Source organism: Mus caroli, unplaced genomic scaffold (assembly GCF_978045245.1).
Source record: "Mus caroli unplaced genomic scaffold, Mus_caroli_1 scaffold_3, whole genome shotgun sequence".
Taxonomy (NCBI): Eukaryota; Metazoa; Chordata; class Mammalia; order Rodentia; family Muridae; genus Mus; species Mus caroli.
In genome coordinates this window covers 39348943-39363637 of record NW_028227258.1, presented here as the reverse complement: position 1 = coordinate 39363637, position 14695 = coordinate 39348943, and the positions used below count along the sequence as shown (strand labels likewise).

The 14695-nt window shown below is 40.4% G+C and overlaps 1 long non-coding RNA gene across 1 annotated transcript; it reads right to left on the bottom strand.

Annotated features, from left to right (window-relative positions):
- Positions 1–2914: 2914 nt before the first annotated feature.
- Positions 2915–14223, bottom strand: LOC115030637 (uncharacterized). Its single transcript, XR_003836243.2, has 3 exons — positions 14062–14223; positions 3291–3368; positions 2915–2989 (listed from the first exon to the last, which is right to left on the bottom strand). It is a non-coding gene; the product is annotated as an uncharacterized LOC115030637 (long non-coding RNA).
- Positions 14224–14695: the final 472 nt, after the last annotated feature.

Genomic DNA, 14695 nt, shown 5'->3' with positions numbered 1-14695 from the left:
AATGAAATGCTCCTAACTGGTATTTCTTCTTATTTTTCCCTATTAAAAAATGTCTTACTCATTTTTGATTGACTGAATGAGGTCATCAAGTTAAATTTAATTTGTTGTTCTTATAAGTTCCTCAGCCAGCTGTGCTTCCAGGGCAACTTGCACCAGTGAAAATTATTGGGTCAAATGTCCTTCTAGAGTATAACTAGTATTCTTTTCTAACACCAGTTTGATATTTTCCCTATTGTATGTGACTTAAGTTTTGTTTTGATACCGTTTATCTGTTTAGCCTTCAAGCTCAGTAACTTCATTAGAGTGCATACTGGTATTGATTACTAACAATCTGAGTGATCAATAATGTAAGATCAATTGATGTGCAAGCTAACATTTTTAGATTGATTAAAATGATTTTTTATTTTATTTCTGTATAATTATTTCTACAACAAGCATTAATATTTAGAATCATCTACAAAGTCAAAATATGTGCTAAAATGTACAACAGTTTCCCAGTGTAACATATAAATGGGAACCAAAGAAAATGAACTTTAAAAATCTAATAACTAGGCTGGGGAGTTGTCAAATTCTTGTCACACAAGCAGGGAGATGCCAGTTTGGGTTATCTCTAGAATCCACATAAAAGCCAGGCAGTCATGGAGATCTGCTGAGAATCTCAACAGTCTGGAGGCTAAAACTAGAGATCCACAGAACAAGCTGTCTTTGCTAGACTGGTTGAATTGTAGTGTTCCTAGTTTAGCTAAAAACATGGCCTCATGCATAACGTAGAAGAAGACAACGTTCATGAACCTTTGACCCTCACACTTGAACATACGGGTGCACCCACCCCTGCCACACACACACAAACCATGCCCGATAAACACTCTAATATTAGACAAAGTATATTTTAAAAGATCATTACAATGGAAAAACATTTTGTAGTGTTAAATTGAAAAAGAAAGTAAACTTACTTTATATATATCCAGTTATATGGCCATATATTTATAATTTGAAGATTTTGTATGCTTAATAATTATACTATGCCAAGGACCAGCCTTGGCTTGATCAGAGGTGTTTGGGCATGGTGAAAGAACAACTCAAAATCAACCATGTTCTGCTCAAGACAGCTCTCCAGATAGCTCGTTTAGATAGCTTAGCTCTTGCAGACCAAAGCCCAGGCTTCTACTTTCATATCAATTCAATCTTTTCCCCAGGTTCCTTATTTATTATCCCATGAATCAGCATTTTATGACCTTAGCCCCTTTATTCTTAAAAAAAGACAAGTACATTTTTTTTAAACAGCAATGAATTCAGAAATCTGCCTGCCTCTGTAAACTCAAACAATAAGCTAGTTGGGTGGGATCTGACTCAGAGATCACCATTCCTACCATGTCTGGGCCTAAACTAGCTCTTCTTTCAGGCTGACCTTGAACTCAGGAGTCTGCCTGCCTTTGTAAGCACAAACAATAAACTTATCTGGGTGGGATTTTGCCCTATGATCACCTAAATCTTTTTGTCTCCTTCCTTAATTCTTTCTAACAAGCTGGCTCATAGTACAGCTGCCTTTGTTCTTTTAGATCCATGAAGCCTCTCATATAATTCATACTGCATCCTTATATTTTGCATATTAAAAATTACATGGTTTTTGAACTCACGTTTTCAGAGCTCTTTCCCCAAGCCTTAAGGGCCATCCTGGAGGTATTAGCATTTACCATTTTACTAAGGACATTAGACACACCCTTGCCTCCTAGACTCATGCTGTCTCTGAGTATCACGGAGTCATTAACCTTTGCAGAGAGGACATTCTCCCAATTCATCAATCTAAAAGAGAGGATAAATTACAAAACTCTGGAGTGTAAACAGTGTCACTGCAAGAATCACAAACTTGAGAGTGTAAATGCCATCACTGCAGGTATCATATTTTTAAAAGAAAATATAGTGCATGGCTTCACGAAGGTTAATTTGAAAATTAAGAAGTCACTGGAAAATGTAGTTTGTCAAAAGTGGTGAAAATGGAACTCACATGGTAGTATACACCTGTTACACCTACAGTCTCAATCCTGGGATGCTGAGACAAGAGCATCTCCTGGATTATGTAAAGAAAAACCAAGAGAGAGGAGAGAGAGGGAGAGGGAGAGGGAGAGGGAGAGGGAGAGGGAGAGGGAGAGGGAGAGGGAGAGGGAGAGGGAGAGGGAGAGGGAGAGGGAGAGGGAGAGGGAGAGGGAGAGGGAGAGGGAGAGGGAGAGGGAGAGGGAGAGGGAGAGGGAGAGGGAGAGGGAGAGGGAGAGGGAGAGGGAGAGGGAGAGGGAGAGGGAGAGGGAGAGGGAGAGGGAGAGGGAGAGGGAGAGGGAGAGGGAGAGGGAGAGGGAGAGGGAGAGGGAGAGGGAGAGGGAGAGGGAGAGGGAGAGGGAGAGGGAGAGGGATGGAAAAAAAGAAGGAAAAGAAGGAAGGAAGGAAAACATATGGGAGAGGTATCTAGGTAACTTCTAGCTTCTAAGACACACTGAGCTGTCTGCCAAGCCTCAAAAGCAGCTATTTTAACTACCACAAATTGGAAATAATACAAATGGCTATGGAAAATTGGACGACAGCAAGAAATCAATTGCGGTGTCTTCATGAAACGAAATGGTATGTATCCACAGGGGTGAGCAAACTCCTGCTTCACAAGGACAGCATGGATGACTTTTATGTGCACAACAGCAAGTGAATGAAACAGAGAGCTTTCTATTGCCATTTGTATAATGTTCCAAAGCCAAGAACACTTTTAGAATAAAACCACAAAAACTGGAGTTTAACTTGAAAGAGGGTTTGAATGAGGCTGGGGTGGGCATAATGATGTCCTGTAAACTTTGCTTAGAATCCTTACAATGTCCACAGATCTTCCAATAAACCCATCAAAGTAGTATATGTACCTGGGTGCTTAGCTCCCAAGAATGTGATGGAAACTGATTCCTGATTAAGGAGGCCATTTTGTTACTTCAAATCTCTTGCAGTGGACAGACACTTCCTGTCAGAGGATCCAAATATCAAAAGGCAAGAGGTTAACACGACTTAAAATTTAGCCATTCTTGAATCAAATGAAAATGTTACAGGCCCCAGAGACTCTTCCTAGATTTAGACTTTTTCCGTGACCTAAAGGTAGCCATTTGAAATTAGTTAAATAACATTATATTCAACCTTTCGAAATGAAGGGTTTTGCCTTTTTATGAGAAATTGGCATTTTCAACATCAGGGAGGTACACAACCTTCTTGACACAGTGATTCTCCAATGAGACCATTTCTTCCCTCTTTTAAGATAATATGCTTACCAACAGTCTAGCCATGACCTGCAAAGACCCAGGAAGATATGCCCAGAGGGAAAAGAGGCAGAAGTGTCAGGCTGCAATCTAGAAAACAAGAACACCATAGTGAGATTCCTGCAGAAGCCCAGCTAAATCCATTGCTAGTTTGCTAGGTGGGTTTTGAGTTATTTTTTTTTTACAGAGTCACAAATGAGCATCTATGACAGTAACTTTAAATAATAGGTCTTCATATATGGACCCTCCTACCTGAAAGAACTTCACATTGTAGGGTTTCCTATGAAAATCAGATTTTCAAACTGGATTTCCTCCTGATTCAAGTCCCATTCATGTGTCTTATATGCTATCTAATGTTGGATGAGGTTTGCGTTTTGTTATGTTTTGTTTCGTGGTACCAGGGTAGAACTCGATGCCTTTCAGGCACTAGGCTAGTGTTTTACCACTGAACTATAACCCTGGCTGTGCTAAGTAATCCTCATTGTCAAGTTAACTAAACTTGGGTCACCTAGGAAGCACACCGCTGCAGCTGCACCCACCTGAGAGTGTTTCCAGGGAGCTTTAAGGGAGGAAGTAGAATGTGGGCAGCGCTCTACCACAGACCTGGGTACTAGACGGAATGAATGGGGGAGGGGGAAAAGGCCAGTTAAGCCTCCAGCCCTCATTTCTCTCTCTCTCTCTCTCTATATATATATATATATATATATATATGTATATATATATATATATGTTATATATGTTATATATATCATATATATGTTATAGACACAAGTCTACCTCTCTGACCTTCCGGCTACCACATCTTCCCTGCCATGATAGCCTGGCTCCTCAAACTGTGAGTCAAAGCAAGTGCATAATGTTTGGTTTCAGGCCCAGGGACAAGAGACTGGGGTGCATATTTTACATACAAAAGCAGACTTGGCCTCCAGGTTCTTCCAGCATCCCTCAGTCCCTATGTGGCATACCCAGATCTCTCTCTCTCTCTCTCTCTCTCTCTCTCTCTCTCTCTCTCTCTCTCTCTCTCTCTCTCTCTCTCTCTCTCTCTCTCTCTCTCTCTCTCCTACATTGACAAGGTTGGTCTTAGACATTTTTATTCTCCTGCCTCAGCCTCCTAGGTTATCTGGGACAACTGTCCTGTGCTATTGAAAGGATAAGCTTCTCAACGTTCTTAGGTTATGCCACACATATATAAGGAGTAGTAAGTATTCAGAGCAGGCTCATGAGAAGACGAACCTAAGTCTATGTAAGCTAACCCACGGTGCTTATGCAGTAGAACTGACAGAAAGCAACCCAGATTTCATCCTGTGACCTTGGAAAAATGACTGCATTTAGAATGTGTGGTCGATTAAATAGAAATGGCCCATATCAGGCTCATAGGTTCAAATACTTGGTCACCAGGGAGTGGCACAATTTGTAAGGATTAGGAAATATAGCCCTGTTGAAGTAGGTGCGGCTTTGTTTGAGGAAGTTTGTCACTAGAAGTAAGCTTTGAGGTTTCAAAAGCTTGAGCCAGGTCCAGGGTCTTTCTCTTCCTGCTGCCTGCAGATCTGAATGTAGAAAGCCCTCAACTCTCTCTCCAGCACCAAGTCTCCCTGAATGTCACCACGCTCCCAGCCATGATGAAAATGAACTACATCTCTAAACTGTAAGCTAGCCCCAATTAACTTCTTTCCTTTATAAGAACTGCTGTGGTCATTATGTCTCTTCACAGCACTAAAACACTGCCTAAAACAGTACAATTGCCTCCTGTGATTTGTACAACAACCTATCAGGTCAAGAGCAATGAGTTTCCTCCCCAAAATGCCTACCCCATAATAGACACTTGGTAATGCTTACATAAAGAGTAAATATATTTATAAATGGACAACTCAAACAGGAAGTGAGGAATGAACCTCTTGTCCTAGCCATTTGACAGAAACAAGGCCTGGGTTTACCTAAGGTCCCACAGCTACTAATTATAAAGCTGTGTTGAAAACCCAGTTCTTCTTCCTCTAAGCCTAAAACCGTTTCCTCGGTTCCAGTGGCACTCGTGACAATATTTACTTGCCTTACCTGGATGGGGGCATTTTATCTTCATTTTGTCTGTGTGATTTGTTCCAAGTTAGAAAGTGTCCAGATTCACTCAGCTTGTAAACAAGTTTTCACATAAATGCAGATAGAATGTGATATTTTAAATATTCCCAAAGTATGATAAAATGGAAAGCCCCTGGATTTATGTAGTATGTATGTTTAATACAAAATAAAAATATCACCACAGAAAGTACTGAGCAAATAAATCCTCCTTCCTTCTCTTTTATTTTTCTCCCTTGACTCTGCAGCCTTAGAAAATTAAACATAGCCAGATAAATGTCTTTCCCAAAGACATTGTGGTAATACCATAAAGTAGCATATGTGGTCATTTAACTAAGTTACAGAGAGTTTCTTAAACTAGCGAGTGTCTACGAATTCCATGCACCTTGCTTTTGCTGATAGATAAGTGTTCACTGTGGCTAGTATACTGTGAAACCCAAGTGCATGTCCACAGAATTAGAAAATTGCATTTTAAAATGGCACTATGTTGCCCAATACAATATATGTAGAATTGAAATGATCCTGAAATGTGGAGAAGCAAATGAGTTCCATATTGAGTGTGAAGAACTTTAAATAGCAAGAGGATGCTGGGAATGGATCTAGCAATGCCAATATTAAAGCCGATTCAGACAGCACTGCCATTTTCAAGGAGTTGTAGGAAAACCCTGGCTGTAGGAATCCACTGAGAGATGCTGTGCTTCCCTGCACATGACTCAGAAGCTATGGACAGGAATGGCCTCCCTTTCTGTAATTGGAGCACAAATGGACTCAGAAGCCCAAAAGGAGAGAAAACATTTCAATTAGTTGTAAACTACACAGAGAGCGAAGTATCTAGAAATACTCTATCTGAGTACAAACAACCCTGGATGAAAAGACAAGTTCTACAGAATGGCTAAAAGTAAGAGCTTTGCTGCCTGATCATATGTGCTGGCTATTTGTATCCTTAGCATTATTATTGAAATCTTTTCCTCAATTACACTTAAATGTTAGGATAGGTAGGTAGGTAGGTAGATAGATAGATAGATAGATAGATAGATAGATAGATAGATAGATAGATAGATAGACAGATAGCGATAGATATACAGAGAATCAATTGATTTTTTTTATTCATATGTCAATAATCAGTGCTCTACCAGGTATTCAAGCTGCAGTCTGCAGGCTACATTATCCTTGGATAACTATGGATATGACTGATCCATATATGTAATTGACAGAATCATATAGTAATGCCAAAAGATTGGATATCCCTGACTGTAAATACTCTTTCCAGCTGCTTTTGGGAGTGTTTGATGGTTCCAAACATGTTCTTATTTGGCACAGAGTCATCCTTTGCTGTCTTCAGCTGAAGTATCTTCTTTTTATCTAGCTCTTGGCACATGCTTGCCTTGTATAGAGCACCCTGCTTCCATCTTCTCTCCTTTAGCATCTTCAGATAAGTCTTGAACTAACAATGCCTTCTCCACTGAAAGGGGTTGTCAACCTTGACTCGCTACCTCTACAATCCCCACTAATAAAATCCTATCTAAGTGTCTCTACTGATGTTTCCACAGTAGCTGTCTGTTAGTATTGATGCGCTGGCCTGAACTTTTTGTGAAGTGGAATGAATGTTTGCACTAAGCCCCTGAACAGACTGTAGGTTCTGTAAGGCTAGATGATTTGCTTCTCTCATTCTATTATAGGTCTTTATCTGTATCTAGCATCTATTCCCATCTCCTATAGAATACAGACGGTGATGGCTCATTTTAACCATCAGCTACACACAGATTAAAGAAACACTGATTAACAAGAGACACATCTAGGTGTGTCTGAGCATTTCCAATGAGGTCTCTGAGAAGAGAAGACCCACCACACATACAGGTAGTGCCAACCTATGAATCAGAAACCTATGCTGAATCAAAAGGGAACATGAGAAAGACAGCCGAGTGCCCATATTGTCCCTCTCTGTTTCTTGATCTCACTGGAATGTGAGCAAGTTCCTGGGACCACAGCTGTGGGCCACTCCTGCAGCCATACCTTCCCTATTGTGATGGAACCTTCTGAAGTGTGAGCCAGAGTAAATCTTTCTCCCCTTAAGTTGATTCTTGCCATGTGTTTGGTTAACAGCAATGAGAAACGTATCTACTTGTACCTAAGTTACCTCAAAACTACATGTCCAGTGGAGACAAGTCAGTGAATATGTTAAGCGCAAATTTCTCAATATGGCTTATGGAGCACAATATGGAATTTCAGCCTGTTAACTCCTCTGGTTCTTATTGTGGCACTGTGTACACAACCATCTACTCACCAGCTATGATGAATCAATTTCTAGTCTGAAAACATCATCACCTCCCCTTGTCTGTAAAAACTGGTGCATACCAATAATTTTTCTGTCTGCACTAGCTTTCCCAATTGTATTTTCCAGAAAAATACATGCTTATCACACAAGCTCTATTTAATAGGTTTTCATGTTTTCAACTCCCTCTTTTTACCTGGACTAAATTAGGTACTCTTCCAAAATATGCTTGCTCCTAGGACCCTTTCATGTCTGACCAGATGTCTCTCCTTCTAGAGCCTGGTCCTAGTCAATATATTCTTGCAAATGATAAGCTCAGAGAAGCATGGACCACATCTGCTAACTTTGTTGTTATATTTTCCACAGGGTAAACATATGATAAACATTTGAATGAAATAAGCATTTAAAAATATTGAAAAACACAAACAACAATGTTTGTACATTGTACAGTACTGGCCAGGTACTGTATCCCCGACCCGTCCCTTTACAGAGATAGTGAACCTTTTAGGAAAATGTCAATGTTATGACTCTGCCTAGACCATCTTTTTGGTTTGCACCATTTTGCTAAACCGTTCACAGTAACTGATCTGAATCTTATGCTATCAAAAATCTAGAAGATCTGTTTTCTTTCCTCAGAGATTTTAATTTCAAGTTCCAGTGTTAAAAAAAATCACTCAAAGTTCTCACTTGAGTTTGTAGCCTTCAATAACATATCTGTATAGCCTGGCTCATTTTCTCATTTTCTCAACATCTCAGTGATGTTAACATCACTGCATCCCTTTCTGCTGAGTCCACCTGGTCTGCATCTTCTACAAATGAATGTGCTCGATACTCAATGAGCTCTTCAGATCCTATATTTCCAGGAAGAAGAGAGCCTCATGACATTGAACACGATACTTGCTATCTCATGTTGTTGAGTTTCACACCTTGACTATAGACACTGAATGACTCCATGCCCATTAGGGATGGGTACAGTGTACCTTCAGGAAATAAGCCACTAGGAAAGTGTAATCACGTAATCAGGCACCCTTCTGGAGTAGCTATCCAGCTGCACACCAACAATACACCAGCTGCCTCATCTCTGACTCTGAGAACACATATACCCCTATGAGTCAGTTGACATCACTACTGGTTCTCATTAATCCAATCATTTGCCAGAAGGTTTTCAGATAAATTCACCCCCTTTCCTCTCTTCTTAGAATCACAGTTAACCCACATTCCCTAGACTCTTTTGGAGTTTACCAAGGAATTAGAAACTCCAAAGAAACTAGATCCCCCCCCCCCAAATATTCCCTTCCTGCCGTAGTCTCAACACTCACTGGACAACCTAGCTTCTGAATTCTGATAACACCAAATTTGATTGTCCCAAACCTAGGGATGGTAGAGATGTCCTGTTCACATAGCTGCCTCTGATACCACACCATTTCCTATGGGACTTTTAAACACTTCTGTCAGCTGTAGAAACAGTTTTCATTGTTGAAATGTCTCTGATGAACATCTAGACATTTCCCTAAGTGGTTTACTAAATGATATGCTCTGAAATCTGTAAAATAATCAATCACTAAATGTTTCATAAGAAATAATATTTTAATAACAAGATTTAAATTCTTGGACAAAAATAACTATAAACTATAATTTACTGCTATTATTGACTCTTCCTTCTGGAACCCCCAGTGTTCATTTGGCATTCCATCTTTATATTTTATTTTCTCCACATCAAATTATTAAAGGAAAGTAATATTAGTTCATATATTAATTTAGAAAAGGTCTCGCTAAAATTGAAACCTTAAAATGGTAGTCATCAAATTAAGAGGAAGGAAGAAACAAGTGCTTGCTGACAGGAGCCAGATATAGCTGTCTCCTGAGAGTCTCTCTGCCCGTGCCTGACAAATATAGAGGTGGACACTCGCAGCCATCCATTGAACTGAGCACAGGATCCCCGATGAAGGAGCTAGAGAAAGGACCCAAGGAGTTGAAGGGGTTTGAAGTCCCATAGGAGGAACAGCAATGTGAACTAACCAGTACCTCCAGAGCTCCCAGGGACTAAACCACCAACCAAAGAGTACACATGGTGGAACTCACAGCTCCAGCTACATATGTAGCAGAGATGGCCTTATCGGTCATCAATGGGAGGAGAGACCCTTGGTCCTGTGAAGGCTCTATGTCCCAGTATAAGGGAATTCCAGGGCCAGGAAGCAGAAGTGGGTGGGTTGGTGAACAGGGGGATGGGGGAGGGAATAGGGGGTTTTTGGAGGGGAAACCAGGAAAGGAGATAACATTTGAAATATAAATAAAGAAAATATCTATTAAAAAAGAAATTTAAAAAAGGGGAAGGGGGAATTAAAAAGTAAATTGAAAAACCCCTACTTAAAAATCCAGTGTGCTTTATATCAGAAGAATTAGGAAAGCTTGGCAAGTAGAGTGCTTAGAGGTCAACCAGATGACTGGAAGCATTGCCTAAAGTTCAGAAATTCAGCCAAGTACTGAGAGAAGAAGAAAAACCCCTTTATTTAAGAAACATAAAACAACAACAAAATCCCACTTTGGAGAAATTTTAGAATCAGCCCAGGTGTGGTTTCCCTCATGCTTTAAATCTAATCACAGGTAAGTTTTTAAAGCTCTCCTCGAAGCAAACTGGTCTCCTGGAGCAATTTAACAGTCTTTAGAGCACCATCCTTTGAAAGGAAGCTACAGTTTTTTTTTCTCTTTCTTTTCTTTTTTAGGTTAAAAATATAAACAACAACTATGGAGATTGATCAGTTAGTAAAATACTTGCCTTGCAAACATAAAATCCAGAGTTCTCTCCCCAGATTCCAGGTGTGTTGTTGCAAGCTGGGAATGCCAGGGTTGGAAACTTGAAGACAGACAAATCTCTGGGGTTCACTGAGCAGCCTAGCTAGCTTAGCCTGCTTGTGAGTTCCATGCTGGTGAGAGATGTTATCTCTTTAAAAATATGGACAGTGCCTGAAAAACAATACCTGACTTGTCCTTTGATTTCCCCTCACTCCTGCACACCTATTTATGCATACATGTACACAGAGAGACACAGACACACAGAAACACACACACACAAAACAACAAAAAACAAAAACAAACAAACAAAAAAACTGCTGCTGACATTAAGCCAGTAGCCCTATAGCTCTACTAAACTATAGGATGCCAAGATTAGTAAAACTGTCTTGGTTGGAATTATCATTACTGGAGCAAATCCCTCTCTTTTATACCATATACAAACACCTCAAAATTATCAACAGATGCTCATATAAGGTGGACATTATCAAGTCTCCCCGAGTATCTTCTCAACCAAACCAAGCAAAGAGCTATGAGAGCACTTGAGCACTGAATGCTGTTTCTTACCCTCAAGGGCTTTTAGTCTCACCTCTCCTTGAACCACTGCCAATGAGCTTCTTGGGCTGACTGTGGAATGGTAGACCTTCTTAACCTCTAACAACAGAAGTCATCCCAAACTTTAGAATTACAGAAGCCAAACAGCCTTGAGGACAAAGAGAAAGAATGATCCAGATTCCCAGTGCTCAGCATCCCCACCTCCTGCTGGACACCTAAGATATAGGGTATCATTCTAAAAAAAAAAAAAGCACTGACTACCTCCTATCTACTGGAGGAGCAAACTCATTCCGTGCTGGTTATCCGAGTCCACTAATTTCATTTATCTACCAAAAACACTTGGAACATGTTTCTCTTCATTTCAGCATTTGTATTCAAAGTTTAGGTGAGAATTTCTCAGCCACTTATTCTCTATATCAAATAATGAGAATTTCTATAGCATATAAAAATCCCATTCATGGGATTCTAGAGAAAAAAACAACCCCAGCTTATTTTCCATGTCTTCAATGACTTAGGCTCTCACCAGGTCCCAGAGTTGCCCATTTCAATGCTTCTCAGGGCTAACATGTAAAAACAAACTTATAAACTAACTTCTCCCTCTTACTTTTAATAGCAATCGTTTGTAAGCACTTTTAGTTTTATTTATTTATTATGTCACCTTTGTGTTTTTGAGGCAGGGTATCCTGCACCCTCTCTGATCTTGAACTTGTTATACAGCAGATGATAACCTTGTACTTCTGCTCTTCTACCTCCCACATGCTAAGATTAACACTGTACATTGCTGTACTCATTTGTGCTGTTAAGAATCAAACTCACACGGCAGAGTTCATGCTACCAGCACTCTGCCAACCGAGCTGCATAACCAAGACAAAAGTGTCTGCCTGTGCATGAAGTTGTCCCTCTCAGCTACTACTCCAGCATCACACCAGATTGACATTCTCTATGATAACAACCAAAGCCTCTGAAACTGTAAAGCCTCAACTAAATGCTTCTTTTATACAGTTGCCATGGCCAGGCTATGTCCTCACAGCAATAAAACAGTGACTAAGACACTACTAAACAAACCTCCCTCAAGCTCCGCATGACAGACATGCCATGACACCACTTCCTAATTAAGGAGAACAAAGCTGTGGAAAGTTGTCGCCTGCTAGAGTTCAGGAGGCTGAGCTAATGATGGCCTCACTATGGTTTCCCGAGGAAGACATACAGCTCTTGATTTCCAAAGAAATTTATATTCTTGGAAAGCCCAAACATTTACTATTAAATAGCATATCATCCTTTAAAGTGTCATACCTTCAGGGTGTTTACAAACACCTTCTCCCCCAAACATCTGCAGCAGCTGCTTTTAGGCAGCAGGACAATGAATTATCTCTTCCTTTGAGAGATTCTAGATGATTTAGAAAAAAACAACAGACAAGTTTCTGGGTACAAAGATATGTAAAGAAAAAGATGTGAGATTATGAATGAGGCCATGTGGGTCCTTCCTTTTTCTTATATACTAGCATCTGTACACACACACACACACACACACACACACACACACTTAGGAAGAGCTGATTTTTTCAATTTCTTGGAAGAAGGCAGAGTAAACTCCAAAGATGGTAGTAGGTGGGAAAATTGGGATGGAGGGAAAACAAGGAAGGAAGGAAGGAAGGAAGGAAGGGAGGGAGAAAGGGAGGGAGGGAGGGAGGGAGGGAGGGAGGCCGGCATGGCAGCTGGGGGTGGGGGTTGTGTAACAGCCTCAGGTGGTTCCTTCAAAAGCTGGTGGCAGCCCCACTCACAAAGCCACAGGCCTGGGGTGGGGGGGGTGAGCAGGGAGGGGAGAAGAGGCTAAGCTGTAGTAGGCTAAGTTTCTATTAACTACAGAGTGGTCTCTCCAAATGATTTGAATCAAGGGCTTTGGGGTTAGAACCTGGCTTCACCTTGTGGCTATCCTTTGCTGCCACAGAGGAGAGGGGCTAACTCCATTCTGCTAGTCAATGTGTGCTCCCTAGGCTAGACCCTTCTTGAAAATGAATTCTAAATGTTATGAATTCTAAACTCCCCTACATGCACCCCCACAGAAAGAAAGAAAGGAAGAAAGAAAGAAAGAAAGAAAGAAAGAAAGAAAGAAAGAAAGAAAGAAAGAAAGAGTGTGCAGAAGAGACACCTCCACCTCCTTGCCCATTATTGCATTACTGTAGCGCTATTATCAAGGCCTAAATTTTTTAGTCAGCCTTGGTGTCTATGTATAAATATAATAAATCTGGCATATATACAAAATGGATTCTCATTCAGCCAGGAAAAAAATGGAAAAATGTTATTTGCAACAAAAATGGATAGACCTGGGGGACATTGTTAAGTGAAACAAGTCAGCCACAGAATGGTGAAAACAATATACTCTCTCTTACAGGTGGAAACCAAAAAAAAAAACAAAACCCACTAAAAATTAAAAAATGAATATGTCAACCTAAATGTAAAATACAGATTACTAGGGGCTGGACAAGGTGAAGGAAGGCAGGGCAGGGGGAGGGATAGTGGATAAAGGATAACTCAATATGACCTATACTTGCAGTAGACATGCTTAGAAATACCCCTAACCCCAGTAATGTGTAAAATTATTACATTCATTGAAATCAAAAGTATATGAAAAAGAATGCCAGGACAGTAAGTGATCTCAAAATAATTTAATTATTGCTATATATTTCTTAGTCTCCCAACTCAAGTAGCTTCCAGAAATGCAGCAGTCACCTGAAACCTGCCCCCAAGTAACATGCTTCATCCAGGAAAGCATTTTGCCCTAAAAGTTTCACCATCTCCCCCAGACCGTGCTACCATCTGCAGATGAAGTATTCAATACTTGGGTGACATTTCCCATTTAAGCTCTCAGAATAACCAACTGCTCCTGTTTGCTCTGGAATGAGGGATTGCTCAGTGATGTGTTGAAACTCAAACCATCTTGGACAAAACAGAACATCTGGCCAACGTTAGTACCACTTCTATTTAATAACTAACTTGGACCCTCTTCTCTATGTACTGAGCGCATCTCCCACTCAATAATACTGCAGAAAACAACCAGGGAACCCATTGGTTATACTCAGAAATAACCCAACTTACCAAATAAGGAGAAATGGAGGAGAGGTGCCAGGGGACCCCTCGGAAGGAACATTTATTACTGGTGTACTCCCACACACAGAGGAGAGTGCTGTCATGGGGACTGATTGATGCAGCGACATTCCCTTAGCTTGGATATACGACCACAGTACACAGCTGCAACCTTCTCCTCTAAAAGGAAAATACAATAATAAATTACAGAAAAGTTGAGAGTATATATCATTCCAAGGCACCGATTGAAATACACCTGCTTTGTGTACGGCGAACCCTGCAAAGGGAAATTAAATAAATGTCAGAAACAACTGTACACATGTTTATTCCTTCAGCAAGATATACACCGGGGGCCTGCTACATCCAAGACTCTCAAGGACCCTCTGGAAACACAGTGATGGACTCAATTTATGTCTGGTAGGCATTCTATCTGAATCCTTTACTGTGTTCATCATGTCTGTTTCCCAATTTGGGGCTATGCTAACCTGTGTAGATGTGTTCTCCAGGGCATAGAAATCCTTAGTAACTCAATCACCTCGTTTCCCATAGCTCCCTCAAGCAGAAATCATAGTTGAAGAAATTTTTAATGTGTTCTGCTTTCAGTTTTCTTTATTGAGAGCCAGCATAACTTAAGTATCAGGTGATA